This window comes from Mirounga angustirostris, unplaced genomic scaffold (genome assembly GCF_029215605.1).
Source record: "Mirounga angustirostris isolate CCGP_5_RB_7025 unplaced genomic scaffold, mMirAng1.0.hap1 SCAF_2, whole genome shotgun sequence".
NCBI classification, from domain to species: domain Eukaryota; kingdom Metazoa; phylum Chordata; class Mammalia; order Carnivora; family Phocidae; genus Mirounga; species Mirounga angustirostris.
Window position 1 is genome coordinate 103,565,899 of NW_026991710.1, and position 18,883 is coordinate 103,584,781.

The window sequence follows — 18,883 nt, forward strand, 5'->3', positions numbered from 1 at the left end:
TTTTGCCTGGCTTAATGTAAACCTTAATCCTTTAAACTGTATTTCTTCCATAAGAGTAGCTTGTATTTAGTATTTTTTTAATTTATTTTTTTTTAATGAAGATTTTATTTATTTATTTGACAGAGAGAGACACAGTGAGAGAGGGAACACAAGCAGGGGAAGTGGGAGAGGGGGAAGCAGGCTTCTCGCCTAGCAGGGAGCCTGATGTGGGGCTCGATCCCAGGACCCTGGGATCATGACCTGAGCCGAAGGCAGACGCTTAACGACTGAGCCACCCAGGCGCCCCTGTTTTTAGTATTTTAAAGGAACATTTTCAAAATAATATGTTCCATCTCTTTTTCAAAGCCACTTTTCTGTTACTAAGAAACACTAATCTCTTTTAAACATTATCTTGAATATTTTTTCCACACATCTACTAGGTTATTTCTAACTGATTTCACTAAGTCACCCAAGGACTGCCTGGAATATATTATTTTATCAAGCTGCAATATGTGGGTTACCACTAATAAAATGATCTTGGGAATAGAGAAAAATATGTAGCTAGGAGTACAGAGTTATCATGTTTTTTGTTGTTTTTGTTGGTAATTTACTTTAAATTAGGAGTTTGTAGAAATTGAAGAATCAGGAAAGTGTATATGAATATAATATATACATATATGTTATATATATATATATATATATATATATATATATATATATATAACTGTTTTTGTGTTAACTCCCACAGTTTTCTTAAACTGGAGACAGATTATATAACTATTGTTATGTTTTCACCCAAGCAGTCACAATCCAAGAAGAGAAAAGAAGCAGATCAAGGATTAGTTGCTTCTATACCGAAGAATTTTTATAGGCTTGTCCTAGACATAGGGATATATGTAATTTCCATATTGTCTGATTCAAAACCAGTTTGGTCATAACCTCTGTTGACTGTGTAAAAATAAGAAGGATTTGATTACCTTATTTTTTTAGTAAGTGTAAATGCAACAAAAATATAAACCAGTTTTAGGTTATTATTTTTTAAAAACCCTAAAAATACATATTTACATGATTTGTACAAGTGGAATTTTCTTGCCAACATCTCTAGGATGCTCCTAACTATTGGTAATGCTTTTAATAAACAGTATTTAAGGGGAAACCACACACAATTTTGCAGGATTTGTGCTGCCCCACAGAAACTATTCTGCCTTAGATTCTGAGGCAGGCCACCCCCAGAATGTCCATTCCAGCATGAGAAGTCTGTCATCGAGCATGCTCAGTAAATAAAGCCTGGTTCATCTGCTGTAATAGTAGGAAATTTCCTATCATCCCGGCCTTAACAAGGGTGAACTCTTCTCTGAATATGTTCAGTGTGCACAGACGTGGAAATACTATCTCCTCTTAGGAATGAGCTGGAGGTAGGCCAGTGTATATTGGGGGCTGGGGAGAGTGTAAGAAGAAAGTAGGAAGTTTAGAAAGAACAGGAGATTTGGGTGGATGGGACTATAGACAGAACCATTGTTTTTACACACACCGATGTGGGAAGTGATGATTCTTTAACCTCCAAAGCTTTACATGAAAATAACTCCCATTTGTGAGAAGATGAGGGGGCTTTTGTTACACCTTGCCAGTATGTGATCAGAATTAGCTCACCCAAACATATTTGATGTTCATTATAGAAGATTCATGTAAGTTGTGATAAAAAGTTATATTGGTAGACATTGAATCCTCTAACTTCCTTGGGACTTAGAGTTAACTGTTTAAACAAGACTTGGCAACCTCAAGTGTAACTCTCAAGGTTTAAGTAGGCCATTGTGCCCACTGTGAAACTCAGCAAAGTAGCATGTACTCTTTCCTTCCGCTCTTATTTTGTTTTTCTTTTCCTTGTTACTGCTTTAAATCATCCCATGTCACAACTTGTTAAGGGCTTCAGGGTAGTCAGTAGGTGCTATATAAATTCAAAAGATTGATGTCTGCCCACAGGAGCTTGTACAACAAACTCCAAAATGATCATACTATTCATTAGCTGTCACCTGGTATATATATATATTTCTTTACTTGGTCCACTGTAGATCTGAAAGTGTTTGTTTTTAATTGAATATTTCTTGCTAATGACTATGTTCATCTTACAGGAATCATATTAACTAATTTAATCTTCACAGTAGTCTTAATAAGTAAACAATATATATGATATATGTGATGAAAGATTGTCAAAATAATATGTATGCATTGACAAAAATAACACTTAAAACTGGTACTGCATTGAATTATCTCAAGTTCTTATCAAGGAACATTGCTGAATGGCTACACTGAATTTTTTTTTTTTTACTGACCCATTTTCCAGTCAGTAGTTTTCTCTCCTCTTGCCTGTTGTACCTGGATTTTGTATCCCTTTGGGCTGGAAGTGTTCAGGATTTCCACTGCCATTGTAAAATTTGGCCCAGCCACATATTCAGAGAATTAGCGACATCCACCACAAGATACTGAGACCAAATGGCAAGTTCAGAAGGAATCCCTTCTCTAGGGGGCTGTTTTTGTTTTCCTAATAAATACTTCCTTACTTCCTTTTGAGGGATGACTTTAAAAATAGAAATTTAAAAATTTCACAGGATTCACAGGATAAACTCTTCTAAATAAATCACTTTAGACAATAAGCAGTGACAAAGTTTAGCAAAGCCAGTTTTAAAGACCTAAGACTTAGATAGTTTAGATAAGGCTTGAATAAGCAGCCAAATGTTCTGAACCAAAATTCCAAGTCTGTTAGTAATGATAATATTATTTAGCATTTAGATAATTCTTTGCAGGCAGTAACCATTAATCATTGGTATCCCACTGTGTACTGTGCAAGTTTTAAGATTATCAGTTTATAGAGGCAAATATTAAAGTTGAGAGGTGAAGAGTGTGTTTAAGGTCATAACCTGCGTTATTGCCTGAGCCAGAGTTTGACATGTACTTTTTCTGACTCTTTTTCCCTATCATATTCCACAAACTGTTACCTTACTTTTGTGCCAAGATTTTTTTAATGTAACTACCTGAATATACAAAGTCAAAGTGTGTTTGCAATACCCAGGTTGTTTATAGGAGACAGTGGAAAGGAGTTACAAGACTTAGATTAGACGTCTTACTCAAACATGTACTGACTGTGGAATCTTGGGCAAAATTCCAATTTTTTTTGAGCCTCAATTTTCTTATCTGCCAAATAGGACTAATATTTTTTTTACCTCGTGGTTATTTCTGAGAGATAAATATATGATATATATGAATAATTACTGATAACTGTAATTTTTTTGAGTGTCCACTGTATGTAAGTCACTTTAGTTCAAATTCTCAGCACCTAATTTATTTTTAATTTGATTTTATGGATTTGTTTATTAAATCAACAGATGTGTTATTGGATGCCTACCATGTACATTGTCTCATAAAGTAATAACCAGAACAAACTTCCAGGTCTCACAGAACTCACAGTCTTTGGTGGGGGCGGGGGTGTTTACAATAAACTAATAGCTACATATAAATGTGAGGTATAAATTCTATATGGGGAAATTATGTGATAAATTCCACTAAGAAAAATAAAGCCAGTAAGAGTAAAAGGGAATGATTCGAATAGGGTATTATTCTATAGGGGGTGGCCAGAAAAGCTTACTTGTAAACATATTTGAGAAAAGATGTGAGGGACCTGGGAGATGGCCTTCTGATATTGGGCAGAGGGTGCTTTCTAGGTAGAGAGAACAGCAAATGCATGATCCCTGGGCTTTCACTGCTTTTTTAGGGCCTTCAAGGAAGCCAGCTGGAATGAAGCTACCAAGGAAGAGACTAGAAAGAGTAGAAGGCAGGCGAGAAGGACAGTAGACTTCAGATCATTTAGGACTTTGTGGGTTATGAGAAAAATTTTGGATTTTACTCCTAATACTGAAAGACTTTAGAGGGCTTGAGCAAAAGAGTGACATGATTTGGTTTATATTTTAGGAGGCTTGGGTAAAGGCAAGGAGACAATATAGAAAGCTATTTGTGAAAGATAGTGGTCTAAAACAGGGTATCAGCAGTGGAGGCCAGATTAAAGATATATTTTGGCATGGTTGACAGATAAAAAAAATTCAGTAGATAAGGTTAGAAATGAAGGTATAGGTTAACAGGTTGTCAGCATGTAGCTATACTTAAAGTCATGGGATTAGATGTGATCACCTAGGGAGGAAGCATAGAAAGAGTAGTCCATGGAAAAAGCTCTGGAGTATTGCAGCTTGCTAGAGGGATAGGAAGAACCAGTCAAGGAGACTGAAGAGGAGGAAAATGAAGCACAGGTGGAACAATATTTTAAAAAGAAAGGAGTGATCAATTATGTCAAATCCTGCTGAGCAGTTAGATAAAGTGAATGATATATGACCATGTGATTAGTCAATGTGGGGGTCACTAATGACCTTAAAAAGAGTTCTGATGGCGATGTGTAGACTAAAGCCTGATGGTCTCTCTGCACTACTGCATTAGCCTTTACTTTCTCTATCTCCAGTCCATTCTCAATTTTGCTGTCAGAGGTAATTTTTCAAAACACAAACCTAGTAATGTTTCTGCTTCTTTAAAAATCCCAGAGGTAGGGGGCGCCTGAGTGGCTCAGTCGGTTAAGCGTCTGCCTTCAGCTCAGGTCATGATCCCAGCGCCCTGGGATCGAGCCCCTCATCGGGCTCCCTGCTCGGCGGGAAGCCTGCTTCTCCCTCTGCCTGCCCTCTGTCTATCTGTGCTCTCTATCTCTCTGTCAAATAAATAAGTAAAATCTTTAAAAAATAATAAAAATAAAAATCCCAGAGGCTTTCTGTCTCTTTCAGGTTAATTATGCAAATCCTTAACCTACTTTCTAAAGCTCTGCTCTCTGGGATTCAGTCACACCGTCTTTATTTTAGTTCCTTCTACTTCTCTCTCCTCAAGGCCTTTAGACAGGAGGGTCCTAATTTCCCTTCCCTCTTCTAGTTACTTCAGACATTAGTCCACTGTTAATTTTTCCAGTGAATCCTTTTCTGACCACACTATGTTAAAACCCCTTTGTACAGACTCATGTGGGCTGCATAGCATAGCATTCCCTCAGAGTATTTCACAGAGTTGCAGTTTTACATTTCTGTGTGATCATGTAGTGAATGAGCATCTCCCTGATTGATCAAAAGCTCCGAGAGGACGAGAGCTCAGCATGATTACTTTGCTTACCGTGCCTCTGCGGCAGGAATGGCAGTGCAGTGTGGGTAGGCACTCGATAAATATCTGTCGAGCGAGTGGATGAACTCAACCCAAGTTTCATGATTCTTGTTTATCTAGGAATCATACAATTTCTTTTAGGATCCTGATGGGACTATTAAACATGTACTGTAATTATCTGCGAAAACTCCATATTCTAATTACATTGGCCTAATTTGAAAGCGTCCTAGAGAATAACAGAAACATCTAGTTTTTCTTGTACTTGTAAAGTAAAACATGAGGAAGTGATTCAAGAAAAGTAGTCCTCCTGAATGCTAACTTTAGACATGACCATTGATAATTCTCACAACAGAATGACTTCCATACAGCAGAATTGATTGTTAGAGGACAGGAAATTTAAGTGAGAAAATGCTTCTCTTTCCTTACAGCTTTCTCGGAATGCCCCCATTGCTAATCTAACCCCAAGGCCAGCCTCACTGTAGGGTTCTCCTCTATTAGATTTTTTTCAATAATTAAACTTTCTATTTAACTGAAAGGAAATTTGAGGTAGTTAAACAGATATATTGTTAAATATATTGTATTTGATTAATATAGCTCTTTTCTCATGAAGCCCTTTAAATGCTCCTCAATTGTATAAATGTTTATACAATAATGATATCATAATCTCTGCTTTATTTATTTATTTATTTATTTATTTATTTATTTATTTATTTATTTGGCTTAAAACAACACAAATTTGTTATCTTACAGTTCCAGAGGCCAGAAATCCAACACAGATTTAACTGGGCTAAACTCAAGGTGTGGGCAGGATTATATTTCTCCTGGAGGCTCTTGGTGAGAATCTGTTTTCTGCCTTTTTCAGTAGAGGCCTGGCACATTCTTTGATTCATTCTTTCTCCATCTTCAAAACCAGCAATGTTTCATCTTTCTGACCCTTCTTCCATTTTTCATAATCTCCATTTTAAAGAACAAGTGTCTAATTTGAAAGGTAGCAACAAAACTAAATCATAAAAAGAAGACAGAAATGCCTATCTAATATTGTATATTCAGCCAGACCAGTTTCCTCCAGAAAATATTTATCTATGATGTTTACCCATTTCAACCCCCTCCACTTAAGGTTCTCTGTAAAGAACTGGCTGGGAGGTCATAGAATATTAAACTGCTGCAGAATATGTAAGAAACAGGATCAAGGTATTAGGCAGTTTGTCCAGAATTAAACATGCATATAAAAAGACAAGAATTTGTTTAGTCTTTTCAGTAAATTTCTGAGGGTATCTAATATATTTATTTTTTTTACTCATAAATACCATATCCCATATGGGGACTGGGGAGAAGGGAGAAAGAATTCAAATGCTTAGGACAAACTTCTTAGAGAATGTTCCAAAGAAACCACATACCTCAGGCTACTCAGAAACAGAAGTATTTTGCAGTGAATATGCTACAAAGGAATTTGTTAAAGTAATCACCTTTACCATTCAGTGATTTCCATAGTAACCACACACTGACTCATATACAGAATCAAGCTTTAATGAAAGGAACAGCCAGTTTACTGTGCCAGATTATTATATTTCCCTGTCTTCTTTCCATGTAGAATTAAAGCCAGATACTGTATATAACTATGTTCTATAGACTATTCAATAAGCATTTCATGGTTATTTCATTTAGTCTTCCCGTCAGCCATTATTACCTCCATTATATGGATCAGGAAAGATTAAGAAAGTTTAAATAATTTGACCAGTAAATATTACAACATGGATTCTAGATCTGCCTACCTCTCCAATTTTTTTCCTAGTATTTCATGCTCTGAAAGCCTCTCTGAAAAGAGGTTGTTTCTGATTATTTTAGTTTAAATATCACATTTTTTAAGTCACAGTGGAACTAGATCTTATTTTAGAAAACAGGGTCCAAGTAATAGGGGAACTGGAGGTCTTTGGTGGGCATTTCCTTATTGTCTATTATCACATTGATTGGTAACGCAGACAATGACATGCAGAATCCAGAGTCACTGAATATGGTGGTTTCTCCTGTGCCCTTCATAGGGGCACTTAGCCAGGCAAGTATGATGTGCTAAAACTCAGGGAGCACTCTACTTGTCATGCTCTGTGCCCTGCCTATATCCAGTCTGGGAAACTGCCTTACATCAGAAGAAAGGAAAATATACTATTTCTAATTAATGTGCTTAGAGGGGGCAACTTTTTGCAGTGTTTGTGCCACAGGAAAGAACCCCTTTCTAATTTGCACAGTGACCTGCCATTTTTAGCAGCAACAACAGTATAACCTGATACTTACCATATTAAGCATTCTTAAGAGTGTGGAATATTGCACCAGTATGAATCCCTTGTTTGCAGGGAGGCTATGAGATTGGAAAAGCTTATTGACAAACAGCAGAAAGGTGATAATAAAGGCCAGCAAAGGATAAAGAAAAATTCTTAATATCTGAAGTCATTATGGACAGACTTCATCATATATCTGGAAGACAAAACTGCAGGTCCTAATATTGCTGTTAATGAAACTCCCATTTAGATGTTTTACAATGAGAATTACTCAAAGTTATTAAAACTTGTTTTATGTGGGGCACCTGGGTGGCTCAGTTGGTTAAGCGTCTGCCTTCGGCTCGGGTCATGATCCCAGGGTCCTGGGATCGAGCCCCGCATTGGGCTCCTTGCTCCGTTGGGAGCCTGCTTCTCCCTCTGCCTGCCGCTCCCCCTGCTTGTGCTCTCTCTCTCTCTGACAAATAAAAAAATAAAATCTTTAAGAAATAAACTTGTTTTATGTACATAAATTGCTTTCAAAAGAATATTTAAATTAAAAACTTGAGTTTTGGTAAAAACATATTTTATATCCAATCACACTGTTTAGAGGAAATCCTAATTTGGAAAATAAGCATAAAAATACAACAAAGCTTATTAATATATTGGATATGTTTCCTATTACTGGATGTGTATTAATTTGTCAAAAAATAAACATAAAGGATTGCAAAATATAAAATTTGATTTGCAATTTATTCCAGAATTGTATATTTTTAGAAATTATCAGAAATGCTTGCTTAAATTAGGCCTTTTTGTTTGTTTGTTTTGAGTTTTTATTGTTATTATTGTCTTTAGTTTGTTACAAGGCAGGAGAAATGAAAGTCTTGAGGAGATAAATTTAAGAATATGGAGGTAAGTTAATTGCTTCTTCAAAATATGTGTATTTTTTCTCATTGGATGACCAAATTTGATTTCCTTGAATTGGGCATTTAAAGCTCTTTTAAGGAGGAAATTATTCCTTTGAGAGACTCATGCCTTTGATGCTCTTACCAGGCTTCGCCTACCATATTGGAAAAAATTAGGACCACAGCCTTGGTGAAGTTTGCTATAAGTAACTGATCTTTTCCCTAGTGATATTATGTGACCTGTGTTGATTTCTGTTAAGCCAAAAAATTATGCCATTGAAGGTTTCAGATGATTTCTGCTGATTCAAATTCATGGTAATATAAATCATATGTCATAAAGCAAACACAGAAATGGAATTCATAGAGGAAATCAAAGTGATTCTGATGCCCATGATAGGCGTACTTCCACCAGTTTCTAAAGCTCTCACTGTTTGACAGGCATCATGAATATTTGCAGCTACACTTTTCCAGATCAACTGCCTTTGAATGATTTTCAGAACTCTGAGCCATTACCAAATGCCAAGGAAAGAAATTAAGCAAAGAAAAATTGGACAGACTTTCAGGAAAAGTTTCCTAATTGTGAAATCTATTAAAATGTGGAATAAATATTCTCTCAGGGAGAGGATGGATGCCCATCTCTGAGGCTATAAAATAGGGCTAGACTAACTCTTAGAAAAGAGAATTGAGGGCAGAATTCATTACTGGCAAGGAAGTGAGCTGGATGACATAATGGGTCTTCTCCCTCTGTCATACTAATGCTTCTTTGATGTTTTCACTTAAGTGGTAATTTAGTTTCAAAAGCAGATTTTTGAACGCCAAGAGTAGACTAAGGTTTCGGGGAACATCTCACCAGAGAAAGTCAGGGATCAAGACCACCACTGATCATGTATTGGGCTTACTTTTATATTTGACCAAGGAAGACCACTGGATGACTACCCTAGTGCATTTCCTGGCACAGTCCTATTGTGGTTAATCTTCTTTATCTGTACATCTGTCTTGCTCAGTGTGGGCTTCTGCTTGTCAGAAAAATAGAAATATTTTTCTGTGCTTGCTAAAGCTAACCACAATGTATGCAGTTATACCCTTTACATTTATGCAAGACTGCCAGTCTTTTCTTTTTCTTGCCTGTCCTGTGTGCGTACCGATAAATTCAGTGTAGCTGGGTTGAAGGAGCATATGAGCAGTTCTTTAGCATTAAGAATGTGATGGGAGAGATTGAGGTAGATTTGAACTGTCACCATCAATCAAAGCCAGTGAAAAGCAGCTTTCCAGGTTGTATAATGGCCTCTTTTTGCTGGTACTGTTTTTCTCCTTTCATCAGGTATCTAGTGAGAGAAAATGTGAAGGATTTACACATGAAACAATCCCACAATGAATCTTGAGTGAATAAAAATGTTGTAAGTGGGATTTTATTGAATGTAAAGACCTATCCTCTTTAAAAATTTTTTTATTTATTTTAATCTCAGCAGTCTTGAACTTGTAGACCACCTTCACTGATTTCTTGTCTTAGGTCAACTGCAGGTAATGCAGGGGTTCTCAAACATTCAGTCATCTGTCACTTATTCTTTTCTGAATAGATATAGGAATAAAGTAGTGTTAAGACATAAACCTTAGTATACACTGTCTTAATTATTCTATAATTAAAATTAGGATTTTAGCAAAAACACTTTGGATATTTCTGGCTAGTTGATATAAAATTAACACAAAGGCCTTTATAATTGAATCACATAAAGGTATGTTATTTTTTGCTTATTTTTTATATCTGGGAGGATTTTTTTTTTTTTAAGATTTTATTTATTTATTTGACAGAGAGACATAGTGAGAGAGGGAACACGAGCAGAGGGAGTGGGAGAGGGAGAAGCAGGCTTCCCGCTGAGCAGGAGCCCGATGCGGGGCTCAATCCCAGGACCCTGGGATCATGACCTGAGCTAGAGGCAGACGCTTAACGACTGAGCCAACCAGGCGCCCCTATATCTGGGAGAATTATAACACGTGTTTGTTTCTATTGTCACTTGCATCTCTGCAGAACCCTGTACTGTACATAAATTTTTTCTGGAATTTATGAAATGAGCAACTACTTATCTCATATTCCCTTTCTTAAAATTCCAGGATCAGAAGAACACCTATCAGAGCAATACAAATAACTGCTAGCACATAACATATACTTTAATACAAAGAAATGAACAACTATTTTACATGGTAACACTCTAAATATAACATGTCTCTCTAGTTTGGAGTAAGGTGAAATATACAAAATGTATTATAAATTCTCAGTTTTCTCAGATCTTTCCATCACACCACTAAGATTTTCATATCCCAAAGACTAAGATAGAAAATGTTTTTTTTCCTAGAGACTAGGGTTACTCCAGAGTATAACTTTAAGTGCAGATTACTTCAGACCCCTATAGATCTGATCTGCCCTTGGGACAAGAACCAGCCAAAACACTTTTTCTTGACAACTCAGGGTTGAAGTTCAGGATAGAAATGTAAATCTGTTCAGACATACCAAGGAACAAATAAATCACAATGAAAAGATGGGGAAGGGAGCTGCCAGAGGGACCAAATGAAAAGGCAGATTCTAAGGAAAGGCACAGAAGGGAAAAAAAATGTATATATAGACTAGTTGGGGCAGCGTGGACTTGTCAGACATGGAGGAGCTCTCAAGTTATAAATTGCTTGGAAAATTATTGTAGTATCCTGACATAATAGAAAAAAGGAGCATATCTGAGTCCTGACTCTATCTTTTGCTGGTTGTAAGATGTTAGGTAAGTTACTACTTTCCTCCAACCCTCCAATTCTGTATCTGTGAATTAAAAATTTTGAATTGGACACTCAAGCCCCTTTCACTTTCAGTTTTATCTGCAGCACCAACCTGGTGGGTTGTAATTACAAGAGTCAGCAGAGAGTAATACAAGAAGATGTTTGTGTTGGAGTTGTACCCATTAGTATGGCTCTTATTCTTAGTAATTTCATGAGAATATAGAATGTGAATGGCACAGTTGTGGACTGGGAGGATGAGACTCAGGGTGTGAGGCAAGATTCCGATCTTCAGATAGAATCCATGTTGCTTGTGTGATTAAACTCCTGGTGTACGAAGAGCATTAGCTTTAGCATTAAGAGCTCTAGCATATAGTAGAAGAACTGAATTGGAAAGAAACAGACTTTGGACTAAGGGAAGTACTTTCTGAAATGGTAGGCTAATAATGCTTTCCAGGACTATTTATTTATTTATTTATTTTTAAGATTTGATTTATTTATTTGTCAGAGCACAGGCAGGGGGAGCAGCAGACAGAGGGGGAGGGAGAAGCAGGCTCCCCGCTGAGCAAGGAGCCCGATGTGGGACCCTATCCCAGGGTCCCGGGATCATGACCTGAGCCGAAGGCAGATGCTTAACCTCCTGAGCCACCTAGGCGTCCCTTCCAGGACTATTTAATTTGACTAATACAATGGAAAATATTGACAGTTATGAGAATCTTAGGAGTGAAAAACAGCTAAATTTTCTCCTTAATATATTATTACATTTTGTTTCAGTTGATCTTCTAAACCAACAAATGTTTCTAGTATAATTAATTATCACAAAAGATAGAAATAGGATTGGTTATCCTCATTTTTCAAGCAAGAATTTCTCAGCTATATACACCTGTGTACATATATGCACTGAAATTAGCAAATTAAAATTTTTCTAAATTTTTTATTAACATTATATATACATATACTATAGCTTGACGAGCTAGCTGTCAGTAATTTTTGAATGTACTGGTGAACTCAATGAGTTAGAACCTGATATATTAGAGCCCAAATTTGTGTTCTGTTCCAGGGAATTCTCACTGATTTCCCAGCTGCAGCACTTCATACACTACTGGCCTGCCAGGATGATGACAAAATGTTATGAATGATTGTTCCCCTCTAGGACGGACAATGGTCTGTTTTCTAAGTTAGCTGTTTTGAGAAGTTTGGTCACATGGACATAACTGTGGTTCTATAGCATCTTCTTTTAGAACTTGGCTCTGATGCAAACTTCAGTATGAGTTAAGATGAACACAGGGCTTTTTTGAGATAAAACTTGACATTTGTTGTAGTGACATTGAGGTAGGCTTTGTTATATTCCTTTTACAATTCATAGTCTCAACAATTCTATTTGAAAATTCTCTGGCCTCCTCTCTTTAGTTAGAAACATTTTCCAGCTGGAAGATATATATAGTGACTTTTGCATGTCATCTTGCTGGTTTCAAAACATAAAGGTCCAGCTGATGTCTATGATATCGTTTATTTAGTCTTTTTCTTTGAATTTGTATCTTGTTTTGTGCCTGTCTTGCTTCCTAACTCAGTGGAAGAAAAAATGTCCTGGCCAGCTGCCATCTAGTGAAACAGCTGCTTTTGGCTCTGGGACCCTGTAAGTGGGACTGGGCACTAAAAATGGAGCTTACTTCTAAGACTTGAACACTGCTTTTGCTGTCAATAGGTCACATGGGTTTTAATTGAGGAAAACTAAGTAGAATGTCTTTTATTTTTACGTTCCTTATCTTTATTGACAACACTGTTCCATTTGACACTGTTGACCCAGCTCTCCTTAAAATGATTTTTCTTCAGCTTTTTACAGCTTTACTCCTTTCTGACTTACTGTTGTTTTTTTTTGTGGGTTCCCTTAACCAGTTGTCCTTAAAATGTGCTATTCTTTACATTTTATTTTTCTTTGTTGGTCTTTTATTTAGCTTCAAACTCCATACTTTAATCCAGTGGTTCTCAAACTTCAAGGTAGTGGTTTTCAAATTGGCTGCATTATCAGGATCATTTATATGACTTTCTTAATACAGATGCCTGGCCTACTGCTCTGAAAATTCCGAGTCAGTGTTTATTGGGGTGGGGACCGACATCTGTTTTTTTTTTTTTTTTAAATTACTTCACAGATGACTCTTAATGAATTTTAGATTTGAAAATCCCTACCTTCATGAATTATCTATACTCCCAGTCAGATAGGCCAGTAATTTCTGGGTCTTTATTCTGATCCCTGGCTTCTTACCTGAGCTTCAGACTCATACTTCAGATCTTCTAAGAAACATCTTCACATTAATTACCCATGGTTATTTCAAATTCTGTATACTTAATCAAACAATTATTCAGTCCTGTCTCTTCCATTCACAGTCTATCTCTTCTTTTTCTCTGACTTCTGATAATGCCACCTTCTGCACCAAGGGGAAAACCATATTTATCCTCAGCTGCTTGCTTTCCGCATTCTTATTCTTTCCAATCAGCCGTCATTAAATACCGATGGTAGTTAATTTTATGTGAGTCATGGTGCCCAGATAATGTGGTCAAACGTTATTCTGGATGTTTCTGTGACAGTGTTTTTGGAAGAGATTAACATTTAAATTGGTGGACTTTGACTAAAACAGATTACCTTCTATAATATGGATGACCCTCATCCAATTGGTTGAAGGCTTGAATAGAACAAAATATCTGACCTCCACAAGCAAGGGACAATTTTGTCAGCAGGTAGCCTTTGGACTTGAACTGCAGAATAGGCTTTTTATTGCTTCTCCAGCCTGCTGGTCCACCCTGCAAATTTTAGACTTTCCAGTCTCCATAATCACATGAGCCAATTCCTTAAAATAACTTTCTATAGTTATATATTTGTATATATATATATATATATATATATATATATATATATATATACACACACACACACGTTATTGGTTCTTTTTCTCTGTAGAACCCTCACAAATACATACACCTTTCTGCCTAGATCTTTCTCTCAAATCTGTATCTCTTCCTTCCATTTTCAGTGTCTCCTTAGTTTTTTGTTTTTATCAACTTTTGTCTGGGATGACCCTAACTGGTGCCTCACTGTTACCAGTCTCATTTCATCCATTGATTCGCCATACTGCCTTGAACATGATCTTTCTACATCAGTAAGTCTGTTTATACTATTATCTTACTACTTAGAAACCTTGGGTGTTTCACTGAAGGATTAAGCTCCAAATCCTATGCACACCATCCATCTCATAACATTTCACATCTATATTTAAGCATTAGTTCTATTCAATTTCCAATCTCTCTTTTCTTATATCAGCATACATGCACGCTTGTGCATGTGTGTGCATGTGTACATGCATGTGCACACACACACACATGCACACACACACCCTCACATACTCCTCCAGTCAGGAAACTGTTTGTATTCCTTTAATTTGCCATACTTCTTCTCAACTCAGTGACTGTGCATATTTTTTCTTCTCCCTAGAATGTGCTTCCCTTGCCTCCTCTCTCTATTACTTTCAAACCTAGTGCAAATATCACATTTCCTTTGACTTCCACTTCCTGGAGTTAACCAAACATGAATTAACTTATTTACTTCTGTGTTCCTATAGCACATCTAAGAGCATGATTGAGCTCAGTGTCGGGTATTTATTGAACCTTTACTAAGAATGAGACAATGCAATATCTCAGTTAATCTTCATTATTATCTTTCTTTAGGGAAACAGAGGTTTGGAGAAGTATAGTAAGTAACTTGATCAAAATCAGTTAGTAGAGGGGTGCCTGGGTGGCTCAGTCGTTGGGCGTCTGCCTTCGGCTCAGGTCATGATCCCAGGGTCCTGGGATTGAGCCCCATGTCAGGCTCCCTGATCTGCGGGAAGCCTGCTTCTCCCTCTCCCACTCTCCCTGCTTGTGTTCTCTCAGAGTCTGAAAAACTATGGAGATGAAGAAGTTTGATGAAGAAGTGTTCATTACTCTTTCACATGGACACTCATTTATTTGGTCTATTTATGTTTTCACAAAACTTCTGGGGGTGCCCTAATGGGTCACACAGTTGACTTTATGCTCACACATCACTTTGAGAAAGTAAAGATTAACAACAACAGGTGTTACTTCTGTGAGATATTGTGCAGACTGAAAATGCAGTCCTATTTTGGGGGAAATCTTTGAGTCCTCAAAAAATATATAAGAGCAGCCCCCAAATGGTTCTGTATTCCAATTTGATTTTATTTTAGACTTGTTTATGTTACCAGGATTTATGAGTATTGCTCCCCTGGATGAATGACATATTTTTTATCTTTCAGTGTGGATTTTAATAGAAATAGTGTGCTTTTTATGAAATAAAACCTCTCTGAAGTCCTGCCTAAGGCTATTTCAAACCAGAACCTCTACACTGCATCTGGAAAATCACTAACAGAGAAACAGAAAAAGAGCAAATCTGCTTTTTGAATTTTCTTTCTGAAACTTCCCGTGCAACTTTCTTGCTAGGATTTTTATTCCATGGTAGCTGTAGGATATCAGTGATTTGCACTTTGGAAAGTTATTCTGAGTGTTATTTATATCCCATATCTATGTTTCAGTTATGTATTCAACAGCTGCATTCCACATGACCATTAAAGAAGCTGTCAAAAGCAAAACCTTTTACAGATAATGAGTTATAAAACTGCAGTCAAACCTTAATTACCCAATGAAAGTCATGAAGTGGCTGATGTTCTTAGACAATGGATATTTCTAAATAGTTGACATTCATAAGTCTACTGTGATTTCATACAGAATATGTACCTTTCAAGTTAACTTTAAATTAGGTAATTAAATGTATATAAATATAAATATTCAAATTTATAAATATATAAATATTCCCTGAGTACAACAGTGGAGACATAGGGTAGAAGTCTTGGGTTGTATTGGATGGAATAACCTACAACATGCTACACCTGCAGATAACAGAGATATGAGTGTTCCACAAAGATTTTCTTCATTATCGTTTGGTTTAAAATACTCATTTTGAGGAGTGCCTAGATGGCTCCATCCATTGAGCATCCGACTCTTGATTTCAGCTCAGGTTATGATCTCAGGTTTGTGAGATTGAGCCCCACGTCAGGCTCCCTGTTCAGTGTGGAATCTGCTTGGGTTTGTCTCTCCCTTTCCCTCTACCCCTCCCCACTGTGTGCTCTCTTTCTCAAATAAATAAATCTTAAAAAAAAAAAAAATTCTCCCTCTCCCTCTCCTCCTCCCCGCTTGCATGCTATCTCTCTAAAAAGAAAAAATATATATATTCATTTCAAATGTACATTATTTTTAGTCCAAGGCAAATTCTGCTTACTTTATACATTTACATCTATTTACTGAGAATTATAGACTCTTATATTTGTTACAAATCTTCCTTACATTTACCCCAATATGTTTTCAGCCATCTCTGTTCTTTCCAGGGATGAGTTTACCAACTTATAGTCTGACCACTTCCATAAAGAATAATTTAACCTCAGAATCTGCTGTCATGGCAGGTTAAATTTATGGTATATAGATTTAAAGAATATTCATTCTCAACCTTAGTTAAAAAACGTTAATAATTAGTTGAATTAGGTATAGCTCTCATTTTTTACATTATAATGGTCTGTGTTTCTTATACTTTATATAACATCATAAAAAATTTATAATCTTAAATAAATCTAACAAAATGGGGTGCCTGGGTGGCTCAGTCGGTTAAGCGTCTGTCTTTGGCTCAGTTAATGATCTCAGGGTCCTGGGATTGAGCCCCATGTCAGGCTCCCTGCTCAGTGGGAAGCCTGCTTCTCCCTCTGCCTGCCACTCCCCCTGCTTGTATTCTCTCTCTCTGTCAAATAAATAAATAAAATATTAAAAAAATAAATCTAACAAAGTAATTTATACAAAATTATAGAATTATTATTTAGAAATACAGTTGTTCTTTTTTTCCCTTTTACCCTCATATAACATGATTACTACTATACTATTATGTAATAGTACCTACCACATGAAGGGCAATTTGAAGTAAAACATACCATGTCAGTATTCTGTTTTATGAATCATTTGTCTTCAGTTTGCTTATAAAATGGGAATTTTGGTTTGGATTCTTATTATTTTCTTAATTTCATCTTACCCTCACCAAACACATTAGGAATTTTTGCTTCATAAAACTCTTTTCTCCCTCTTCCATCTTTGCCTAGTCTCAACACCAAATAACTTTAATTTATTCTGCTCTATTGAGTGGATTCATGGTTTTTCTTTCTCAGCTAAAAATAATCATCATCATCAGTTGAATGCACTCTGTGTATTAGTTCCTGTTCTGTGCTAGGAAACTAAGATATCTAGGTTTAGGAAGCCAGAAGCTTTCCCAAATTAATGCCTAATGAATCAGAGAATACACTTGAGGGAGACAAAGGAAATAAACACATTACATTCTACACCCAACTGTAGAACCATGGTCTTTCCTTTGTAACTCCCTTTAGTTTGAAGTTATTGAAGAAAATTGAAAGGAAGATATATAATTAAATGGTAAAATATTTTAAAATTTAAAATGTACTTTTCCATGATTTTTCATTTATTAACATATATAATATATCTTGAGGGAAACAGCAATATAATTACCTACTTTCTGCAAATCATGAGACACAGGAAAAGTGTACATATCCTGGTGAAAAAAGAATTTTAATGGACAGCTTTTGCTTGAAGTGTAAGTAAACTTTTAATGTGATTGTTTTTTTCACATGTAGCAAGTTTTCATACGTAGTAGTTCCCCCAAAAGATATGACCACATCTTAATCCCTGGAACTTCTGAATGTGCCAGGAAAAAGGGTCATTGCAGTGTAATTAAGGAGCTTGAGCTGAGATTATCCTGGTGGGCCCTAAATTTAAGGACAAGTGTCCTCATAAGAGAAAAGCAGGGAAGATTTATGACAGACAGAAAAGGAAAAGCCACAGACATGGGAAAATGAGGTGAAGGTTGAGGCAGAGCAAAGGGACATGGTCACAAGCCAAGGAATGCCAACTGACAGCAGAAGCTGAAAAAGGCGAAGAGTAGATTTTCCCTTAGGGCCTCCAAATGGAGTGTGGCCCTGCTGACAATGATTTTAGACTTCTGGCCTCCAGACTGTGAAAAAAATAAATTTTTGTTTTAAGCCACCAATTTGTAATAACTTGTTATAGCAGTCACTGGAAGCTTCTACATCATATGAGCTCAATAATATAAATATGTGTTCCAAGTTCCATGAGAGAAGAGACTATTAAGATTGTCTTGATTGTTGTGTTTTGCACAACTAGCCTGGTGAGGCAGATTACCTGGGAGGCAGAGTATCTCTGCACATGGCTGATGAGAAAAAAAAAAAAAATGACTGTGTTTCCCACTCTTCCTTGCAACTGGATGTGGCCTAGGAACCATTTTGTGTCAAAGGGATAAAAACACAATGATAACTACAGGGATGTGCCCTTAACAGGAGGAAGCAGCATAATGGATGATAAGGAGCTACCTATTTATATAAGAAATATATCTGTTTTGGTGCAAGATGAGGTGAGATAGAGAATAGAGGCAGTGCCTGGAGGAACAATACCAGAAAAGTGCCATACAACTCCTGAATTCCTACATAGATTTTTCTATAAAGAGATGTAAAAACGTAGTACTGCTCTTTTGTATGTTGGCGGCAGGGTGGAGTTCTGTCACAACCAAACTTAATCCTAACTTATACACAAGATAATTGGCCCATAATATTTGTTAAATGGGTTGAATGAATTTATATAATTACCCAATATAAGAATTTTTTTCAGGTGACAATTTCCTGGAGAAAATGAATTAGCTTGAAATAT

At 36.4% G+C, this 18,883-nt stretch overlaps 1 long non-coding RNA gene across 2 annotated transcripts in view; it reads right to left on the reverse strand.

The window, feature by feature from the left end:
• Positions 1-18,883, reverse strand: part of LOC123848257 (uncharacterized) — a 103,291-nt gene that overhangs the window by 54,650 nt on the left and 29,758 nt on the right. The window contains exon 6 of one of the 2 annotated variants that reach the window (XR_006791733.3): positions 9,726-9,877. The exons of the other annotated variant lie outside the window; for it this stretch is intronic. This is a non-coding gene — a long non-coding RNA (uncharacterized LOC123848257). Of the gene's footprint in view, positions 1-9,725; positions 9,878-18,883 lie in introns of those variants that run through there. 2 annotated transcript variants of the gene reach the window in all.